This window comes from Plectropomus leopardus, chromosome 6 (assembly GCF_026936395.1).
Source record: "Plectropomus leopardus strain MGB_pleo_1.0 chromosome 6, ASM2693639v1, whole genome shotgun sequence".
NCBI classification, from domain to species: Eukaryota; Metazoa; Chordata; class Actinopteri; order Perciformes; family Serranidae; genus Plectropomus; species Plectropomus leopardus.
This window is the reverse complement of record NC_142181.1, coordinates 4,950,783-4,971,396: the sequence shown is the minus strand read 5'-3', so window position 1 is coordinate 4,971,396 and position 20,614 is coordinate 4,950,783. Positions and strand designations below refer to the sequence as shown.

General features: G+C 40.5%; 1 protein-coding gene across 4 annotated transcripts in view; it reads left to right on the top strand.

Moving 5' to 3' along the window:
• Positions 1-6,880: 6,880 nt before the first annotated feature.
• ecel1 (endothelin converting enzyme-like 1) overlaps positions 6,881-20,614 on the top strand; it is a 76,834-nt gene continuing 63,100 nt past the window's right edge. The window contains exons 1-2 of one of the 4 annotated variants that reach the window (XM_088078562.1): positions 6,881-6,974; positions 10,131-10,303. The gene's annotated coding sequence lies outside the window, so the exon portion shown is untranslated. Of the gene's footprint in view, positions 6,975-10,049; positions 10,304-18,612; positions 18,909-20,614 lie in introns of those variants that run through there. The other 3 variants (XM_088078563.1, XM_088078564.1, XM_088078565.1) reach the window with 3 other exon arrangements.

The window sequence follows — 20,614 nt, the reverse complement described above, 5'->3', positions numbered from 1 at the left end:
GTAGAGGCATCCTGGAATATAAATAGCAGATGCAGAGAGATACTTAACTTGTAATATGCAGATGTCGAAGTCCACTGATATACCTAGGGTTCGTAAAGAGTTTGTAAAAAGGCAAAAGCTTTATGTAGGCAGCTTTATATATGTGAAATCTTCTGCAGAAAGACTTAAAGCTGCACTCATTGTTTCCAAGAGGCCATTTCAAAGCACTGTTGCAGGACTTTTGTATGTCATCTTCTACCTGCCAATGTCAGTATGTATCTTGGCTGATCTTTTAATTGTCTTGTTTTATGGTTTACATATAGCATACATTAACCTACGTTTTAGTCCATCCTTGAGGTAACTTTATTTTGTATTTTTGGTTCTTTTGTTCCATGTTGTCTGTCTGTAACTTTAGTAGCTGACTGTCGGTCAGGGCACTCTCGAAAATAGATTTTTAATCTTAAGAGGTTTCTGGTTAAATGAAAAATAAATAATAAATACATAAAGCCGCAATATGTGACGAGGTAGAATGAGAACATGTTGGGCCACATGAGACTGCACGATTCCCAACAACTTGCTACACACTGCCTCATTTGAATAAACCTCCTAACTGTGTACCATGTTCTCTGCTCTCAGCACCAAAATACCACACAGCTAGGCAAAGCGAGTTTCAGGGTCATGAAAATACCAAACTGTTGAATCTCTGCTTGCACTGGTTGTTGAGCCACCATGAAAATGGGGCTCTTAGTGTTCAATTTATACAGCATGAAGTGAAAATAACTTCCTTCTGTTGAGAACTGATATTGTATTTACTAAAAACTGTCATTTGCCAGTTTTCCTTATTGCTTGGAAACAGAATAATATATCTGTTGGACAGTAGCTGCGTTCAGGGAGAAGAGTAAAAACAAATCATGACTGAAATGTCAGTCTTGACCATGGATCTAGTGATTTGATTTTTTTTTTGGTCTGGCACATAGTGTACTGCTGTCTCTTAAGTCACTAGATGAAACGTGATTCCTGTCGTATTGTTTCTTCATGCTTCTTCACATCCTGTTTGTTGCTCTTTTAGTTTCTCTTGCCCTCCATGAAGCTCCATCCTTCTCCTGGTCTTTTATTTTCTTCTCCCAGTTTTCACTTAACAATGTGATGCTTTTTAAAACATTAAAATATGCATTTTCCTCGTAAACAAATTTGACCCCAACATGTTAGTTTCTGTTACTTGAAAAATTAGGAGCGACACCAAAGAAGAATGAAGAACGACGCCTTCTTATTTTGTCCTGCAAAGCCATCGAGCACTCTGCGGTGCTCGTTGTTAAAGTGTAGAGGCTGGTCGAGGCTGCCAATCATCTGCAAAATGCTCTCATTTGTTCATAGCAATTACAGCAACATCTCAAAGTTAATATGCTGCTGATTTACTGAAGTAAAAAAAAAAGGCTACACGGACATCTTAAAGTTGCCTCCTGTGTTTTGTCTTCACAGTGTTTTCCTGTGCTGTGAAGCGTATTTGTTCTGCCTCTTCCTCCACACTCTCATCCGTCGCTTCATCTTTCCTTCTCTCCATCATCTCTCTCTGAAGCCTCTTTCCATCCATCTCTTTCCTTCCAGCCGTATCTCTCCCCCTCCATGCCTCCCTCCCTCCCCAGTTGTTTGAAGGAGAGTTCTTTGAGGGTCCGCTGACTTAATTACTGTAATGGGGTTTCTGACACTTGAGACTAAAGAACTAAAAAAGACGGAGAAGAGGGACCAGGGAGGGGGGAAAACGAAAGGACATTATTATTAGTTTTATATAAAGGCCTTGGTCCATGAGCACAACGGAAAGTACACTAAGGCTCTGCAGGGAGACATTCTTTTTCATCAGTCTGCTGTGCTTTTCATCAGCCCTTCGTTATTGTGAAAGTTTAATTGCATGTTCCAGTGTGTGTGTGTGTGAGCATGTGTGCAGGAAAAGAATGCACAGCTGTGTGTTTTTTTTCCTTTTTTTGCACATTTGCATAGCAGTCCACGGCGTTCAAAAGTGCTCAGAAGACTCTCTCAGAAAAATTGTTAATTAAGCAATTATTGAACATTGCAGCTGTGACTCATGGGAGACATGGCGACGTGTTATTTGAGGTTGTTGTTGTTTTGCAGGTTGTTTATGGCAGCAGTTCTTAAACTGTGGTTCAAGGATTTCTGGAAATCCTTGAGAGGGATCAACTGGGATTTTTGCAAACAAGTTTTCTAATTTGAGTCATTTAAGTAAAAGTTAGCTCAGTGTTTTTAGTGTTCTCTGTAGGGAAAAAAAACACAGACATTGATCCCTTGGTTAATGATATAATTTATGTCCTTTGCATGAGGAAGTGTGAGACACCTCTGCTTGATTAAATGCATCAAAGACACTAACATCCCCCAGAAATCTGGTAACTTTGACGGGAAAATAGAATTGACCTACGCTGTCACCAGCTCCACAAGCTGAGGCCTGGACTCAAATGAGAGGAGGAGAAAAAAGGAGAGGAGAAGGTAGAAACATATTTTCACAAGACAGGAAGAAGAAAGCTGAGGAGGAGGAGGAGGAGGAGGCGAGAGTGGCGGGGGAGGGAACGAGAGCCAAGTTCTTGTCCATCTTCATTATGGTTCATTTCAATTTTTATCAGTCACAGAGACATCTCAGACGTCTGACTCAATATATTGGCACGCACACAAACATGGATGTGCACATGGATATTTAAATGAGGCACAATCCGGTTTCCATTTAATTAAATCAGAAAGTGTATTTTACTCAAGATTTTAAAAACATGCAAAACTTTCACCACACAAAAAAATTATTTTAATCCACAGTTATACAACTAAGAATTAATTCTCTGCCAGTACTCGAAAATGACAGTTCCTTCAAAAAATACGCATTTTAATGTCTTTGAACTGAAGGAGACCTGACAGGTGCTCACACCAACGCATTCAGGTATTTACACATCACACTTCATTTACATTGCATATGAGTACGCCAATACATGGAAACTTTAGAACTTCTTTACTGCTCATTAAAATTCCCCTATGAGTATGAATGTACTTGACAGAGCTCATTTCAATATGTCTATCAGATAATGTGATATGTTTTGCGCAAAGTTAGTCATCTGTTATGCCTGAAATTGGAACTTGCCATATGTGTGACCGCACACTCCTCACTTATACGCTTTTACATGACTAGGCTATTATGAAAATATCAATAATATCAATATAAATAAAAATAATAATAATATACAGGCTAATCAATATATGGAGGCTATAGGTTAGTACTTATCATGGATGTGTAAATTAAGTATTCCGATCTTCACTTTAGTTGTCTGCTGCAACACTGTGTACTGGATCAGTGATTTCTTTCCATACTTTGTTTTCCCAACTTCCTTTAATGACACTTTTCAGGCTGTCTAACAAAACCAGTTGGTGAATCTTTTGAAACCTGAGCAAATTTGTTTTTCTTCAGAAACAAGAGAAGAAAGCAAGAAGCAAGTTAAGAAGAAATTACCCAAAATAAGCATAAATAAATATAAATAAATAAATGAATATACCTCTCTCTCCACTCGGCCACTCCACTTCATCGGCCTCATCACCTCCACCTGCTGCTCCCAGCTGCTTTTCATCTCTACAAGCCAGTATTTTAAAGCAGTAGCCTCACTCCACTCACTGTTTTTTTAGATTGTCTTCGCTAACATGCTTGAGCTTCCAGCACTCACTCTCAGACTGTTTTCCTGGTTTCAACCCAGGTTTTGCCTCTGCACTTCCTGGTTCTCGTCTGCTTGTGTTTGTGCAGCGTTTCACTGCTTCGGCTCCGTCGAGAGAGATCGCCATTCTTCCTGCTGTCTTCAGAGCCTCTCGCTGAGTGAAACATCTCCTCCGTGTGAGTGCCCCTGGTGTTTCTTGTTGTGATGGTACATCGATTCCCCCACCTGTCCTCATTGATCCCGCTTCCTGCTCCTACTGGATTCATCTGCTCCGCTGCCTGCCTGACGCCAACTCTGCTTCCTCCTCGACCACGAGCCCTGCCTGCCTCTCCTCGGAGTCCCTGCTTTCCCCAGAAGCTCCCTGTTTTAAGTGCCTCTGCAACTTACCTGATGCATTCACCTGCCAGTTCGCTCCATGTTCACAATTTCCCCACTTGAACTCTGAACTATCACCTGTGAACGTGAGCTCATCCCAGTCTCTCTACAAACTCTGCTGCACCCCAGAACTGATAACTATCCCTGCTTACCTGCAACCTGATTATGCTCACCTTTTCAAACCAATTTGCTCAGAGTTCAAAGGTTTAAATACTTGTGAAAAAAAGTGTACTTAAATTTGCAACTACAAAACGTAAATGACAGAAACTGGAAACAAAATAATGGAATATATGATTTTTTTAATGTCAGTTGTTGACACTGTTTCCATGATTTCCGCTTTTTCTGCTGCCCTGAAACGTCACGCAAACGTCATAACTTGGCAACTCTGGTGTCATCAAAATTTCCCAATTTGCCATTCATAATTACAAGTCTGAAGGGCCATTTATGTGCTCCTAATTTGTAAATGCCATATTTCCGAGGATCACGTGAAGGCAGCAATACACACTCACACTGTAGTAAAAAACGATGAAAGATCAACAGGAAATTTGAGGGTTTATGGGGAAATAAGGCTGTAAATTTTCAACCTCAGAGCCAATTTCTCTGGCATGAGGCAGAAGCTAACCGTGCAGTGTATTTATGGTAATTATGCTAATTACATCATATCAATGTAATGATGTATTTACATTAAAAGATATGTACATACTAAAGCTTTTACCCCAAACCAAGAGCTTACCCAAAAGTTGTCTCATAAGAAGTGAAGGAGAAGAACACACACACACACACACATACATCTATGTAACCCCTCTGGGGGGCAGAATGAGACAGCTGAGGAAGGGTCCCGGTGGGGGGTCGAGGAGTATAAATGGTGCTCCCAGTTCCCCATTAGTCTGTCTGAGTGGAAGATGGAGGGGGGTGGATGCATGGGGTGGGGTCAGGCTCAGGTGCTGAGCAGACAGGAGAAAAAACATCCCCTTGTCCTCCTCCCTCCTCGTCTTATCTAAGTTGTTGCACCTTTCAGGCAAGCCACCTCTATCCATCTTGAGTTTGGCTAAACCCGAGAGCTACCTTGAGGCTACCGCTCTAATTCTATTACATCCATCCCCGAGGACAGCGCCGCATACATCACCGGTCATACTGGCTCATATGTTCTTGTGAAATAATCTCACTTTCCACTGTATATACAGACTAAGTATTATCTTGGTGTCTGACTTAGCTTCCTCTGTGAGATGACGGCTTCATCAGGGACCTTGATGAATCAAGTGAACCAGGACAAAAAGATTATTTTTAGACGCTCCAAAATAGACTTGTAGTCTGCTGCTCATATAGACTCTTCGATTATTGTCAAGAGAAAGTGTTTGGGGGAAGTTAACGCAGGTGTGTGTGCGTGTTTGCTTGCACTTTTTTTGTTTGTGCATGAGAGGCAAAGAGAGATGAGAGTTTCCTTGTGTCCCCGTGGCAGCAGGTGTGTAAATAACACCCCAATAAAAATGAGGATGAATCAAAGCGCCAAGGGACCGGAACGCCACTCATCCATACACTCCCTCCACCTCCTTTTCGTCAAACTCTGACATTGATCCCGGCTCATCTGCTCATCATCAGCGTCCCTCCGGCTGCGTGCGACTCTCTCGCTGCTCTCCGGTCTGCTGGGGCGCTCGTTATAATTCTGGGTCTGTAGGCCGCGAGTGCTGTGGCATAATTTTGCCAAGTGTCCTGCTTCTGTGCGGGCTGACAGCTGAACCCAAATGCACTGCTTCACTGAGCCGGATTATAGGCCAGTGAGCCTGGTTTGCCTCGTTTCCCTCACTGTTGTTACCTGTTAGCAAAATGAGCCCGGGAGCGGCTGGGGAAAGTGGGATAAAATGGCCCTGAGCTGGAGGTAAATTAGCTGAGGAAATCACATCCATAAAAGGAAGGAATGAAACATTCAGTGCAAAGTCATTTGCTGTGGAGGCGGTTGAAAAAGGTGAGCGAGCAGCCAGCAATCATCATGAAGTAATCAGTGATTTCAGTCACCTTCACTTTGATTAAATGTGTATGATCACATATAGTAAGGTTCTTTAAAAAAGTGACTGCATTAAAAGGAGGAGAACTGTAACTGGTAATTACCCTTTGAAACCTGGGCAAATTGATTGGATTTCTTTAAAAAAAAACAAAAAAAAAAACATGGGAGAGTAGGCAATGAGCATCTTAACAAGACATTGTTTGAGAATTACCAAGAAATTAGTAAAAAGTTTACCTGAAAATAAAAAAGACAAGCAAAAAACAAAAACAAGCAAGAGAATGACCCCCCAAAAAATGCTGAAAATTATTCAAAAATACCAGATTATTTCTTTTTTTCTATAAAATAATTTTAAATATGAAATTATAGCAATTACAAAAAACTTAAATGTAACATTTTGATTTTTAATTTTGCAATTTTTAAAATTCTAAATATAAAATCTTAGCAATAATAAATATAGTTTTCTGGAAGGACATTATTTTAGAAATATTCCCCATTGAATAATTTTTAAAATATAGTTTTCTAAGCACCCCCTTCCTTATTTTCCAACTAATTTTGAGGTCATTCTCTTGTCAACTTTTACTAATTTCTTTAAATTTGTGGAACATGTCTTGCCCGGTTGGTCATTGCCTTTTTTCCCCATGTTTTTTTTAAATTTTTTTTTACCCTAATCACATGAGCCAGCATTTGCTCAGTGCTTTTTGATTTTATGTATATGACCCGCAAGTTATTTTTAAACTCTGTTGTTTAAATCCCCTTCTCCTTTAAATCTCCTCCACCTGGCTGTCTGCTTCCTGGAAGGGCGGAGCCTCAAAGTCTTCACAGGCAGGAAGCTCACCAGTGTCAGATCCACCTGAGAACAAAGAGCTGCCAGGCAGCATGTGAATGCCTGATCCCTCCTAATGTTTGATCTGCATATGCACGATGTAAGTTTCCTCTTGTTTAAATGCATTTGTGGCAGTTGCAGTAGTTTCTGAGTTATGTTCTGCACTGATAAGTTTCATTAATGGAAAGTTTCCTCTTTATGTTTAAGTTTACATTGTGATGCTGGTTAAAGTAGTGAAGCTAAATTGCCTTTGTTAGACTGTGAAGTTATCCAGCCAGGATTTATGATGTTTAGATGAACCTCCTTTGTCATTGCTTTTCTTCTGTTGTCAGATAAACTGGCCAACTATCCCTACATGATTAGACTGGAAGCCTTTGCTCCCTTTAACTACATAGTCCTGAATCAGACTACCCTTAGGTGTAAAATCAGTATCTATTCATGAAATATTCTTTACTGTGCATTGGTAGTTGAGTATATATAGCACATGTGTTGGCAAACAGTGGCTAGGAGATGCAGAGGAACATTAACATGAATTTGAAGTTGTGTTTCTGGTGTACAGCTAAATGTGAGTCCAGCATTCATTCTTGTTTTGCTCTGTTTTTGGTCTCCACGAGGTCCTGAGGGAGAAATATCTTACTGCTTAGCTTATATTGCTTTCCTGTGTTCACCAGTTAGCTGCTAACTGTGTCTGTCTGCTCCTTGGGGCTCAGCAGGTAGGTAAAGTGAATTTATCAGAGCCTTCCTAATGAAAATAGCTTCCTGGGATTGATGTGGGCTGTTAGACTAAACCAAAATTAAAGCATAACAGTAAAGTTGCAGGATGTAAAACCAAAACCAGGAGCCGAAGATGCTAAATGCTGGTTAGAACTGAGGACCCTGCTAAAAAACAGCTTATGGCAGCTGGTTTTCACTGGTTTTAGTTGTTTTTAGTTGGTCGAAAATGGTCTTAGATGCTCCTGACTGAGTTCCTGCTGGTCTTTGATGGTTTAGCTGGGTGGGCCAGCAGCCAGACATGCTGCTGTGACCAGCCTATCAAGCTGCGCACATTTATCTGTATGCAAATCCCATGACAGTAGATTTGATTTATGCCCTTTGCTTTTTATACTTCCCCCTCACTGTAAAACCAAAACGAAACCAAACCAAAAGACACTGAAATGCTGCATAGAGCTGAGAACTGCCGAGCCAGGTGATACATTTTTGATTCTGTCATTTGGGAGTGGGCTCTTTCATTTTCTTTTCCTTTTTCACATAATAATATCAATAAGTGCAGCTTTAAATTGATTTAAAATGTTTCCAATAATCAAAAATTGACCGCACTAATGACAATTATTCCGCCTCCCTTTCACTGCTTGTACATGGACCTTCCTGTTTTATGTCCCAGTTCTGTGAACCTGTCTGTATGTTATGTTTGACCTGCAGCCTGTATGTTATGTTGACCTGCAGCCTGTATGTTATGTTGACCTGCAGCCTGTATGTTATTTTGACCTGCACCCTGTATGTTATGTTTGACCTGCAGCCTGTATGTTATGTTGACCTGCAGCCTGTATGTTATGTTTGACCTGCAGCCTGTATGTTATGTTGACCTGCAGCCTGTATGTTATGTTTAACCTGCAGCCTGTATGTTATGTTGACCTGGGCCTGCATGTTATGTTGACCTGCAGCCTGTATGTTATTTGACCTGCAGCCTGTATGTTATGTTTGACCTGCAGCCTGTATGTTATGTTGACCTGGGCCTGCATGTTATGTTGACCTGCAGCCTGTATGTTATGTTTGACCTGCAGCCTGTATGTTATGTTGACCTGCAGCCTGTATGTTATGTTGACCTGCAGCCTGTATGTTATGTTTGACCTGCAGCCTGTATGTTATTTGACCTGCAGCCTGCATGTTATGTTGACCTGCAGCCTGTATGTTATGTTTGACCTGCAGCCTGTCTGTTATGTTGACCTGCAGCCTGTATGTTATGTTTGACCTTCTGCCTGTGTGTTACCTGCAGATCTGCCTCAGCCTGTTTGGATGTTGTTTCTATTGCTGACTGTAAGCCTGTTCGTTTACCACAGATTTCTGGAAAGCCACTCAAGTATATAAACTACTCTGCTTCAGTATTTGCGTCTATATTCTTCACAATCCCATACCACAATTATAGAGCACACTGCTTTATTTCTCTGCATTTCTTCTTGAATTTATTGAAGCTTTAAGCATGTCATCTTGGCATTCAAGTGTAATTTGTTTCTGTTTTGTTAATAATTCCATAAAAAGATGAAAAAAATAACCTCCAATATCAACTAACAGTCTTCCCCTTATAAGCTCTTAACTCTCATTGAACAACCGGGGTAATGAAACGGTCAGTTAGTTACTCCGCTGATTTGCATAATAATATTTAGCCGACCTTTTGGTTTGATTAGTTTGGTTTGTGTGACTTTCAGGCTACATGGAGATTAATGTTTCAGGGGCTAATGTTTAGGGGTTAGAGATTTATTAAAATAGACTCAGTGATTGGGTAGTACCATAAAATGTTGCGGCCCAATAATATCAATCAGTGGAATAGAGTCATTCATTTGGGAATCAGCTGATGTTCTTTCTCTCTGAGTTGGTGGGATTGGATGACTTCAAGTCTGCTTCTTTGATACATTTTCTAAGGGAAGACTAATATCTGAAATATACCTGCTCAATATCCCTTCATATATTAATCATGTCCATGCTTGTGTTTTGGTGTGATGTTGTGGATTATTGCTATGGGATACGGGGTAACTTTATTTTTATTGTAAAGTTTTTAGATGCAATTTATCTTCTTTAAATCTGGACAGAAATATGTGTGTGAATGTGCAGTCTACAGTGGCTTTTTTGTATGAGTTTAGATGCTGAATTGAGCATCAAAAGTCCCAATATTCAAAATATATGAGTAATTAAAAAATAGTAATATAAATAAAATGTTGTTTAAGTAGGAGTATTTCCTAAAAAAAAAAAAAAAAAAGAAATAATAATAGTATAAATTGTACATTTGGCCTCACAATTACTCACAAACAACTATTATAAAAACATTTTTTTTTTAAAAAAAAACAGAACAGAATTATAATAAAACACAGCCAATAGACTTGGATTAAGATCGTTTAAGTGTTTGACTGTGCGCGTGAGTGTCTGTCTGTGCGCGCGTGTGTGTCTTACCTTGTTAATGAAGGACCCCCCTCCTCTCTCTATCCCTCCCCTACCTCTCTCTCTCTCTCTCTCTCTCTCTCTCCCTCTCCTCCATACATCGGAGGCTGTGAGCTGCAGCGGCGGCAGAGAGCGGTGCGGACCCCGGTGTGTGCCGATCTCCGGAGGGGGACCGGATAATCCAGTCGGACTTTCTGCGGAGTGGATCTCCGCTATCTGCACACCCAGAGCAAAGGCACTTTTAAATTCCGACTGGGGATTTTAAATTACTAACCACAGGTAGGCTGTGCTTTCTTTTCTTTTTTTCTTTTTTCTCCACACACAAGTTTTCATCGCTCTGGGCTGGCTCTCCACACCTCTGCTGAGCGGACTGAAGCCGGTCCTCCTGCAGCCAGTTAATAGCTCCTTTCTGGGTATAACACGGCAGGCTCAGGGCTCTTGTTAATCCACGTTTTCTTATATTCCTTCTTAATTATGGAGAGCGGGGATAAAGGAAAAAACTACCACAGATTAACTTGGGAGTCACGTTCTGGCAGCCAATACGCTGATAAGAGATCCACTCGTTTTTACGCACATGGTCCCTTCGTTTATTAGTCTTTTCCTCACCATGTGCACCAGCAGGTTTAGAAGTTTTGATGTTAAGTGATAGCACGCGTGTGTCGGTAATTGTATAGACACTAAAATTTAAATTGGATGTTTGGATACTGAGTTGGTCTGTCGGTCAGGAAATGACTTTGGGAGATTGCTCACTGACTACTTTTTACGTAGATGCGTCTCTAATTAGGATACGTTCATTGATTTATGTTTGTTTAATTATGTGACATATTTCTTTTCTACGATTTGTTCCCATACCTTCTTTGCGCCCTTGATGATAAAATTATTCTGACTCGGTAAGTATTTATCAAAAGCAAAAACTGAATATAATCGGCTTTAAATATGCGTAAAAGTAACACTAATTGCTAGTTGTGCGCACAATATGGGTTTCCTTTTTGCACACCAGTGGCAGCCTGTTCTGAGTCTTTACGCACCGCAAGTTCGGTAGTTTTTGCATAGCCCCAAAAGTTTTAAATCACAACAGTCGCTGTCTGTATTAGCCTTTACACCGCCACTTAACGTGCATTTAGCAGTTTAACTGCTCTGCTCATCGCTAATGATGCGCTCCTCTCCCGTATGCAGAACCCTGTTTGAAATCTTTGTAATTTAATATTTCTGCGCTTTGTGGTATAGCGATACACCTTATACAACATGACTTTAAACCTCATACACATTTATACAACAATGTTTCATTCGGCACATACTACAGCCCCAAATAGATGCCTCTGTTTAAATGAAATACAAACTTTTAGAATTTCTTGGTTAAGTCTTCATCCTCAGAATTACACCCAGCAGGGTGCCTAACAAGGTTATATACTTCTCACACTATTTGAGTAGATACCAAAAGCGTAACATTGCAGGAGGGCTTAAGGTTTGCCAATATATAGATGTAAGGTTCTTAAAATCTCTATATTTTAAGCGTAGTTTGGCATAATGCTCTATTTTAAAAAAAAAAAAAAAAGAGTTTTGGGAGTCATTAAGGTTAATAGAGTTACAGTATGTCAGTGCTTCATACCTGCAAGTTTGTGTGTGCGTGTGTATGTGTGTGTGTGGAGCGAGGGAGAGAGGAATAAAGAAGTTCTTCAGTTTAATTATTCTTAAAAATGACTCAAACTCTTCTGTTTTAATAATAAAATAGAAATAAAAAGCCTTTTATACTCCCTAAAAAGGCTTTTTAATATCGCTGATGGGGGACATTTCACTAAACACTAAAAAAGTTTTTTAATAGCTCCACAAAGGGGGGGTCTGCTCTGCTATTAGCCTAAGAAGCATCTCGTGGGACTATGTAGAACCCCTGAGCTGTGTGTCCAAATCTGTTGCCCTTACAAACACACCGTGGCACTCTACTGCAGCCTCTGGTGACTGGTGATAAGGCTCGAGGGGGCTGACTCCCTCGTTGAACCCTCTGAGTGCCGTGAAGCTTTGGGGGCAGGCTCTGTGACCATTTTGATTAGGGGATAATAAACCCATTTATAGAGGGGTCTCAGGTGACGTAACTCGCCCGAGAGGAGATAAAAGAAGAGAGTTTCCCGCTATAAACCAGCAAATATTACACAAACTGCAGTGGAGTTTGCTCTTGGGGAGTTTATGCTAATGGTTGAGTTGAAGTCTGGACAGTGACGGTAACATTCAGAGCATGATATGCATTGATGTGATAAGGACGATGCCAAACAGATCAGCTGCTAAAGGGTATTTAAAGTGCAGGGGGATGCATGAGGGGCAAGCGGGTTATGTGTTTGGTTACAGACCAGAAGATGGAATGTTTTTTTGTTACTATTGATCTGAAATTAAATTATACTGACAGAGATTGTGTTAATGGCCAACTTTTATGGTCTTCTTAATGTGCCGTCTAGCAATAGTAGCCAACTTTTCAGCTCTTTCGCTCGACTATGTTGACCGCAGGTGACTTTGCGTCTCACTAGCAACAAATCTGCTTTCTCAGACCGTGGGGAACAATTTTAATGCGTTGATGTGTGAACTCCTAAAGCTCTAAAGCCTGTAATTCCTCCAGCACTGAGAGTCTGTGGCGATAATAACTCATCTCATGCTGATACACTTTCATTTGCAACGAGCAGGAACTTCCAGGGAATTGGAGGAAACAAATGTACAACAGTAAAATATTCACTCAGTTTCTGAAACAATCACTACTGTTGTGTCTGTGAGTTATATTGAGCCATTTGCAGCATCTGATCTTCCATTGGTCCTCCTACGTTTGTGCAGGTAGAACTGTGATCCATCTGCAGGATCTCTTTAACAGCGACGTGAACCCGCCCCATCAGAGGCCCCCTCCTATTGATTATCCATTGATCTGCCCTGAGGATTTATTATTAGTGGTTAGAGAAGCAGGAGAAAGGTCCACCCAGCCTTCAAAGTGTGTGTTTGCGACACGTGCCCCCTTTAAAAATCTAAAAATTCCCTGCAACACTCCCACCACCTGCGCAGGGCTGTCAGATCTAGTGTTCTTCTTTTTCTCCCGCCTGTATATCAGTGTGATTAAGCTTTTGTAGCAGAAATTTGAACACAATTTGTCAAAAATTCATGTTATTTTTATGTTTTAAATCACATTTTAATGTCTGTACTGCATGGAAGCAGCGCACATTTCATTATGTGGTAATGTGGGGCGTGGAGGGGTGAGGCGTAGATTTTTCACAAATGTTTTGAGGGTCTGACAGACGACAGAATCCCTGGATTTTTTCTGGAAAATGTAAAATCACATCTATTGTTGTCAACAATAAAATGTACCAACATTACATCATACAACTATTTGCATGATATAAAATGCACGATACTAAAATGCACATGCAGCAGTTTATACGATGTCCTATGAATTAGCGTTCACGATTGATGTCAGGTACTTAACGTGAAGATACTTTCCTTAGCTTTAGGAAAAGAAGTTTAAAATAACTTTGTTAACTCAAAGTTCATACTTTTCCAAACATCAGTCTGCTGGGGAAAGTCGTATTTTGTGACCCATCCACTACTCCAATCTTCCTCCTTAAGAGCAGCTTCCCACTTTATCCTTTAACCCCACCATTGGTCACGTGATCACAGCCTTCAAAAATATGTGGATTATGCACAAATTACTGGCTCATGATCACATTTGATATGTACAAATTTTGGTGCATAACTTTTTGTGGGAAAACATACGAACAGTACATGAGAGCAGCCTGACTGTACATGTAATTTACTCACTCAAAAAAGTGGATGAAAAGTATTACGTAACTCTTTGAAGATCTCATGGTTGCTTTGGATTTAATAGGACTTTCTGTCCATTTGGTACCATGCACAGGACTCCTTAGAGTCCGCGGACCACACTTTGAAAACCCTATAAGGGAACAAGTGATTGCCAAAAAGATGTATGGGAAATGCATGACAACTGACAAGGCGCTATGTATCACCAGGGTGTGTGTTTTGGTTGCATTTTTAGTGTCCATGTATGTGCTGTGTGTGTGTGCATGAGACAGAGAGAGAGAAAGAGTGTGTGTGTGTGTGTGTGTGTGTGTGTGTGTGTGTGTGTGTGTGTGTGTGCAGCAGCATTAGTATAAGTCTAAGATATTAGGCCTTGTCATGTTCGGTAAATAGCCATTCATCACACATGCCTCTCCCTGTGATCGCACACACAAGATCCAATCCATTAGCCTTACACTGGGTGTCCACTCAGAGTGTGATCACGTGTGTGTGTGTGTGTGGGGGGTGCATTTATTATAATGCTTAAGGAGTTGTGACATATGAGAAAGTGCACCTGCATGTCAAAGAAAGAGGGAGAGAAGAGAGAATACACACATGAGCAGCAATTCAATCATATTTACATTATATGGAAGCAATGTGCTCATAGTGACCGGACACTGTGTCACAGGTACAGCATGTTTCTAATTGTGTGTGTGTGTGTGTGTGTAATAAGGCAGAGCGTTGATAGATGATAGATTGAATTGATAATGACACCACACTGGGACATGCAATCCTTTTTTTTCTCCCATTTTCACCCCCGGTGGAATAACGCCCAGTCCCCTCTGCACTGCACTTGTCAACACTGCTGCTGCTGGCAGACATGTGCTACATGTTGTCACCAGCTGCTTCTTTTCATGAACTTCACCAGGACCGAGATATGACACGCAGGAGGTTCATGGTGTTCGCTCCAGTTTCTCCCTCCACTGTACAAGAACCGTAACCAGACAGTGGGGGTCGCTAGAGTGGTGACAGGGCAACTCTTGACAGACAGAATGTTAAAAGTCCCATATTTTGCTCATTTATAGGTTCATACTTGTATTTTGAGTTTCTACTAGAACATGTATTCATGATTTGATATTCAAAAGACACTTTCTGTAGTCTACCTGAAATAACTGTGTTCATGCTCTGCCTGAGACGCTCCATTTTAGTGCTGGTCTTTAAGACTCTCTCTCCCAAAAAAGCCCAGTCTGCTCTGATTAGTCAGTCAGTATGTTTACATGCACAGTTTAGTCGAGCTACAGTGACAGCTTGATTAGGCCATTTAATTGGACTACTGTCCTTGTCCCAGTATACAATCACCATGGAGAATCGATTTATTGACGGAAGTATGACAGGTGGAGCGCTCTCTTTCAGCTAGTTGCTATAGACCTATATTATTTATGGGTGGCACGGTGGTGAAGTGGTTAGCATTGTCACCTCTCAGCAAGACGGTCCCAGATTCGAACCCAGGTTGGGGTGAGATGCAGACCTTGGGCGAGGGGGCCTTCTGTGCAGAGTTCGCATGTTCTCCCTGTGTCAGCATGGATGTTCTCCGGGTTTTCCGGCTTCCTCCTGCGTTCCAAACTCATGCAAGTGTGAATGGTTGTCTGTCTCTATGCGTCAGCCCTGCGATATTCTGGCCACGCCTCTCACCCACCCTTACGAGGACAAGTGTTTCTGGTCAGTGAATGAATATATTATTTATACAGTCTATGCTATTTACCGAATCACTATCATAACTGTTAACTTACAATAACTTCAAGTTAGAAAACTGCTGCGTCACGTACATATAATCAAACAGCGCTGAGCAAACTCTGCCTTTACTGATTAGTTCTAAGCGACCTAAAAAAATCAGTATCAGTTTGTGTAATCTTCACTATGTTTAGAATATTTTCACCGCTTTACTTTGTTGCATGCATTTTTTAAGGTTTTTGGATCTGTACTATTTTAGGCAATCACTGGTCTCTGCTCATTTTTATGAAATATAAAAGAAGATTCTTTTAAAAAGATTAATTGCATTTTTATGTAAGTGTGATCTGTAAATCCTTAAAATAAAAAAATAAAATAAAAATGAAAGACAAAACAAAGAAATTCACATTTTATATTGTTTTTGGTTCCATGACGTGCCCCCTACTTATGCATCAGCATGTTTCCATATAAAATCCCTTCATTTAAAAGCAAATTTGCATAAAGCAATAGTCAGTATCATTCAGTCGGCAGACCCTCAAACAGACTAACAGCCAGCCAGCAGCTTTCTACACAAAACAAGAGCCACAGACTTAAACAAGCGCATTAGATCCCCTGTTAAAGCCTCTTTATCTAACTTACAGACATGAACACACGTCTTGTCCTGCTCCTTGCCAGGGAAAAGTGCACTGCTACTGTCCGCTTGCAGGCTTGATAGCTAATTAGCTGCTCAGCTGCAGCACATTAAACGGCACATAAACGGACAGACCGCAAATATCACTTTGGTCCGGTTAGATGCTGGTGTGGTCTGCTTGGTCCCCTGCTGGGGCTCAGCCTGCCAGCTGCTGTCAATCAAACACAGACACCAACACGCCCCTCCAGCTGCTAGAGGGGGGGAAGAAACATTTCTGTTATTTCCCCAGAGGTCTCTTTTTTTCCTTTTAATTATACAAAACAACTGACAATCTTTTGGTGTTAACGGTTTACGTTAAATCTGTTTCATCGTTGAATTGTCATTGCTTGGTTTAAGTGCAGATTGATTTGAGAAGTCTGCACTGTATTACCTCATAAACAGAATGCAGACTTGATGTTTACTCTGATGGATTGCACAATTCAAGCAAATTTCAAGAGTGTACTCATAGATTTTAACAGTATGTGAAAGAGCCAGTGCGTATTGGGAGTATTGGAAAAAATGTACTAAAACTTCTGAAACACTGCAGCATAGTTTGAAAAATGGCTAGCTATAATGCAACGTATACATCATTTGGAGTAAATGGGCCTTTAAGTTCCTGATGCACTAAAAGCAGACAGCATGGCAGACAGCAGGGGCACAAAGTCACCTGAACGTAACCTAATCGATTGTTTGCAGATGTGCAAATTGTCCATGCTCTCAGTAAATTTGAGCAGTGTGAATCCTCGCAGACATGACTAAATCTATGTGTCACAGAGCCTCACAGCTACATGAAAAGTTAAATTGAAGCTTTACTTTCTGCCTTGCTATGTGACGGTTCATTACTTTCAGCATTGGTACTGAACATGAATCATACACTTCAGAATGATCCAAGGAAGCGTTTTCCTAAAGCTGTTACAAGAAAAATCCCCAGCTGGCTTCCCACCAAAAAACAGTCAATTGTGTTATCACCACTGGGGCCTGAACCCCAGATCCCTGCAGTGGTAGACAAGAATTTTATCTCTACACCATGCACTCTTTCCCTGTACTCTTTCTGTCATCATTCGTTTTCCCCCTAAAACACAATAAACCACTCACCACCCCCAATGATTTGTACCTCTCACAGGATGAGATACACGCTGCTCATCTCTGTTTACCAGTAAACACTAAACTTTCCCTTTCTTTCTTTCTTTCTTTCTTTCTCTTTTCTTTCTTTTCTTTCTTTTCTTTCTTATCTACATACAGCAGTCCCATACGGAAGGGAAAGCTTGTTTAAGACATCAGTGCTGAAGTTTGCTATTCACAGAGGAGATAACGGGGATCAATTTTCACAGATCGCCCTCACAGCTTTCAGCAAGTTCACTGCATCCAGCCACTGAAAATACACACATGCAAGCACACACACGCACACACACGCACACACACACACACGCACACACACACACACACACACTGGGACAGCGTCCAAAAAAGAATTAATCAGCCAGTCTCTGTCTAAGGGCTTGTGATACTACCTACAGGCTACAGTTAAAAATATATATATTTTGTCTTTGTTTATCCGCTTGACATGAATGCACACGCATGCTCTGAATTCGATTTCAATTCAGTTTTATTGAAAAATGATATATTGATTAAATGAGTAACGGTCACGTAAAATCGATGCAAAGTGTAAACATCTGCTGCGGTCAAATACCTCTTTTTGACTGAGTGAGTTGAACTGAAAGTACCTGAGCAGCTGCCATGATAACAACTGTTCAAATTCTCCTAATATTAAGGAATAGGCGGATGAGTGTGAGCAACCATCTCGTGTGACAACGTTACATTTCACTTCTGTGACTGGGAGCCTACGGTATATTCCTCTTTATTTTAATTCTCACCTTGGTAATGATGTGATATTTTTCACTGGATTGTCCTCATTTAACCTTTATAACGTGGTGAATACGCGCAGAGCGAAGTAAGCTTGATAAAAATAATAATGATAACAATAATAATATTAATAATAATTTATGTAATAATATATTAATATTACTCAGAGTTTCTGGCACACTTTTTAAGATCCACATTACAAAGGGCTTGAAGAAGGCAGCAAAAAAAAAAAAAATTCTAAAAGAAAACACAAATAAAACAATTACAAAAAATAACTTTTTGGTGCATTGTAGTTTCATCACAGCAGACCCATGTCGATAACATCCGCTGTTGCATCCTCACAGAGCTGAGGAGAAGCGCAGTTGGATTCTCTAAACAACTTTTCCTGAATCCTTATGAATTCTTAACATCTTTACTTGTCCTCATGACGATTTATCTGGAGGTTAAAAAAAGTGGTTAGGAAAGGAAAGTATTTGAACGTTTCGATCGCAGCCGTCCTCTTTCTAGCGTACCCTTATTTTGAAATTCTGTGTCACCGTCACACAGCGTCGGCAGATGATGACGTCATGGCGAGCAGTCGTGAGGAAGATCAGGAGGACAGTGCTGTTTACTCCGGAGTAAATCATCAGTGCGGAAATGTTTTGTTTTCGGAGAAATTGCGAGTCAACAGATAGCGCACGCGATATGTAAACAAGAGCGGCAGTGAGGAAACATGACGCACCTGCCAGCCGCTTCACTGACGTCATGCTAAAGTTAGGTTAGCTGCTCTGTTTAAATGATGTTGACTGAAAAAAACGTGCATGTAAGACACGTAAGTCTTCCGTGCTGTTCTGTCGGGAGCTGCGGGGACTTAAACCAGCGGTGAGTGAGACAAAGCATAAATAATAGTAAACTGCTTAAGTTATAAGTAGAGGAAAAGTCCGCTAGCCGCTAAGCTAATTTCTGCTATGTAAAATGCCAGAGACTTATGCTAATAACATTAGCATGTCGTATATTGGGAACTGTGACCTATAAAAGAGAGTTGGGAGAAGTTTGTCTTCACATCAGACAGCTCTGACGTTTTAGGGAAAAAAATCATGGTTTGAATTCAAATGAAAACATGTTTTTCCAGTTTTGATTGTTTCCAATTATGTTAAAGTTGTTTTTATTTTTTATTTTGGCCAAAAGCAAAGCAAAGGTTGCCAGCTTCTCCTGTAACCCACTGTGTAAAATGAGCATATATCAGCCCATATCTGTCGCAGGCCCCTAAATCGAATCAAAATCATATCATGGAAGACTTTGCATATTATGTGCATGCAGCACAACTGTCATTGCTAGTGTCAGAGAGACACAGATGTTGTTGCTGCTGTCAGAGTGAGACAGATGTTATTATCATGACTAGCATCCACATTGTGTAAGTTGCAAATTAACTTGCGCTCATCTGTGCGGCCATGGTTGTGTAGGTCTTAAATAAGTGGCATCTTCAGAAGTTGAAAAACTGTGCCAGTGTGCTGGTGCCAAAAACTGCAGTTCCTCGAATGGCCACTTGAGGGCTGGTTTCCAGGAGTGAGTCAAAACCCATAGACCTCCATGTTAAAATGCCCAACTTTACAACATAAAGTTGTCACCACCAAATGTTTTGGTTTCTAAAGCAACAGAGGGGTGAAGTTTTTACGACTCAACTGTACAAATGTTTTCACTTATGGCTTTAAAAAACCATGTTGGTGATGACCGAAATACCGAACCAGAGGGTTCAGAAAGGCCAGACGAACCAGCGGGCAGAGTCATGGCAGCTACGTTAATTATTTAAACCCTCTATGGTCCTAAAATTAGTTGTGTTTAGACACATCGTTGGCAGATTGCAATTTCAGGCAGTAGGAAGTGATTGTACCATTGTCCACCAAAAACCTGGTCTAATTAAAAATTGTCCTGCTATTTTTATGCTGGCCTCTGTTTGTTCTGTGGGAGAAATAAACAGTAATTGTATTGATTAGACATTGTGTTTGTTTTGACTGAGTAAGAGGTCTATTGTACTGCAGTCTCATTCTTTTTTTGGCAGGCAGGTGTGTCCCCATTAAGAGAGATGTTGTGCACATTTACGCACGAGGAACAGTGAGACTTCATTGATTATTTCAAAGGCTGAAAGTTTTGTTTTATTTGCTTTGACAAGTTTATATCTACAGTATCTAGTTTTTATATTGGCTCCAGTGACATTGCTCTGGTTGCTTTGGACTTGGTATAAAATGTCCTGCAAAGTGCAAAAAAAAAAAAAATAGGTTTAAAAAAATAAATAAAAAGAGAGGGATAGAATCATTAAAATGTGGTGACCGGGGGACAAAATGGCAATTTTTTTTGGTTCTGTTACTTGTCAGTTTTTTTGTTACTAATTTCAGGTATATCCCGGCAACTTTTATTAATTTTCTAACTTATTTTCATGTTAATTTAAACATTGCCTTCTTACCATATTTTGTTTAAAGAGATCAAGTTAATTTGTTTAGGTTTCAACCCCTTTGCCCTGTGCGCCTTACTTTGATTGTTAGATTTTGTGCTTTTTAACTAGCAAAAGTGGAGATGGGCACGCCCTAAAT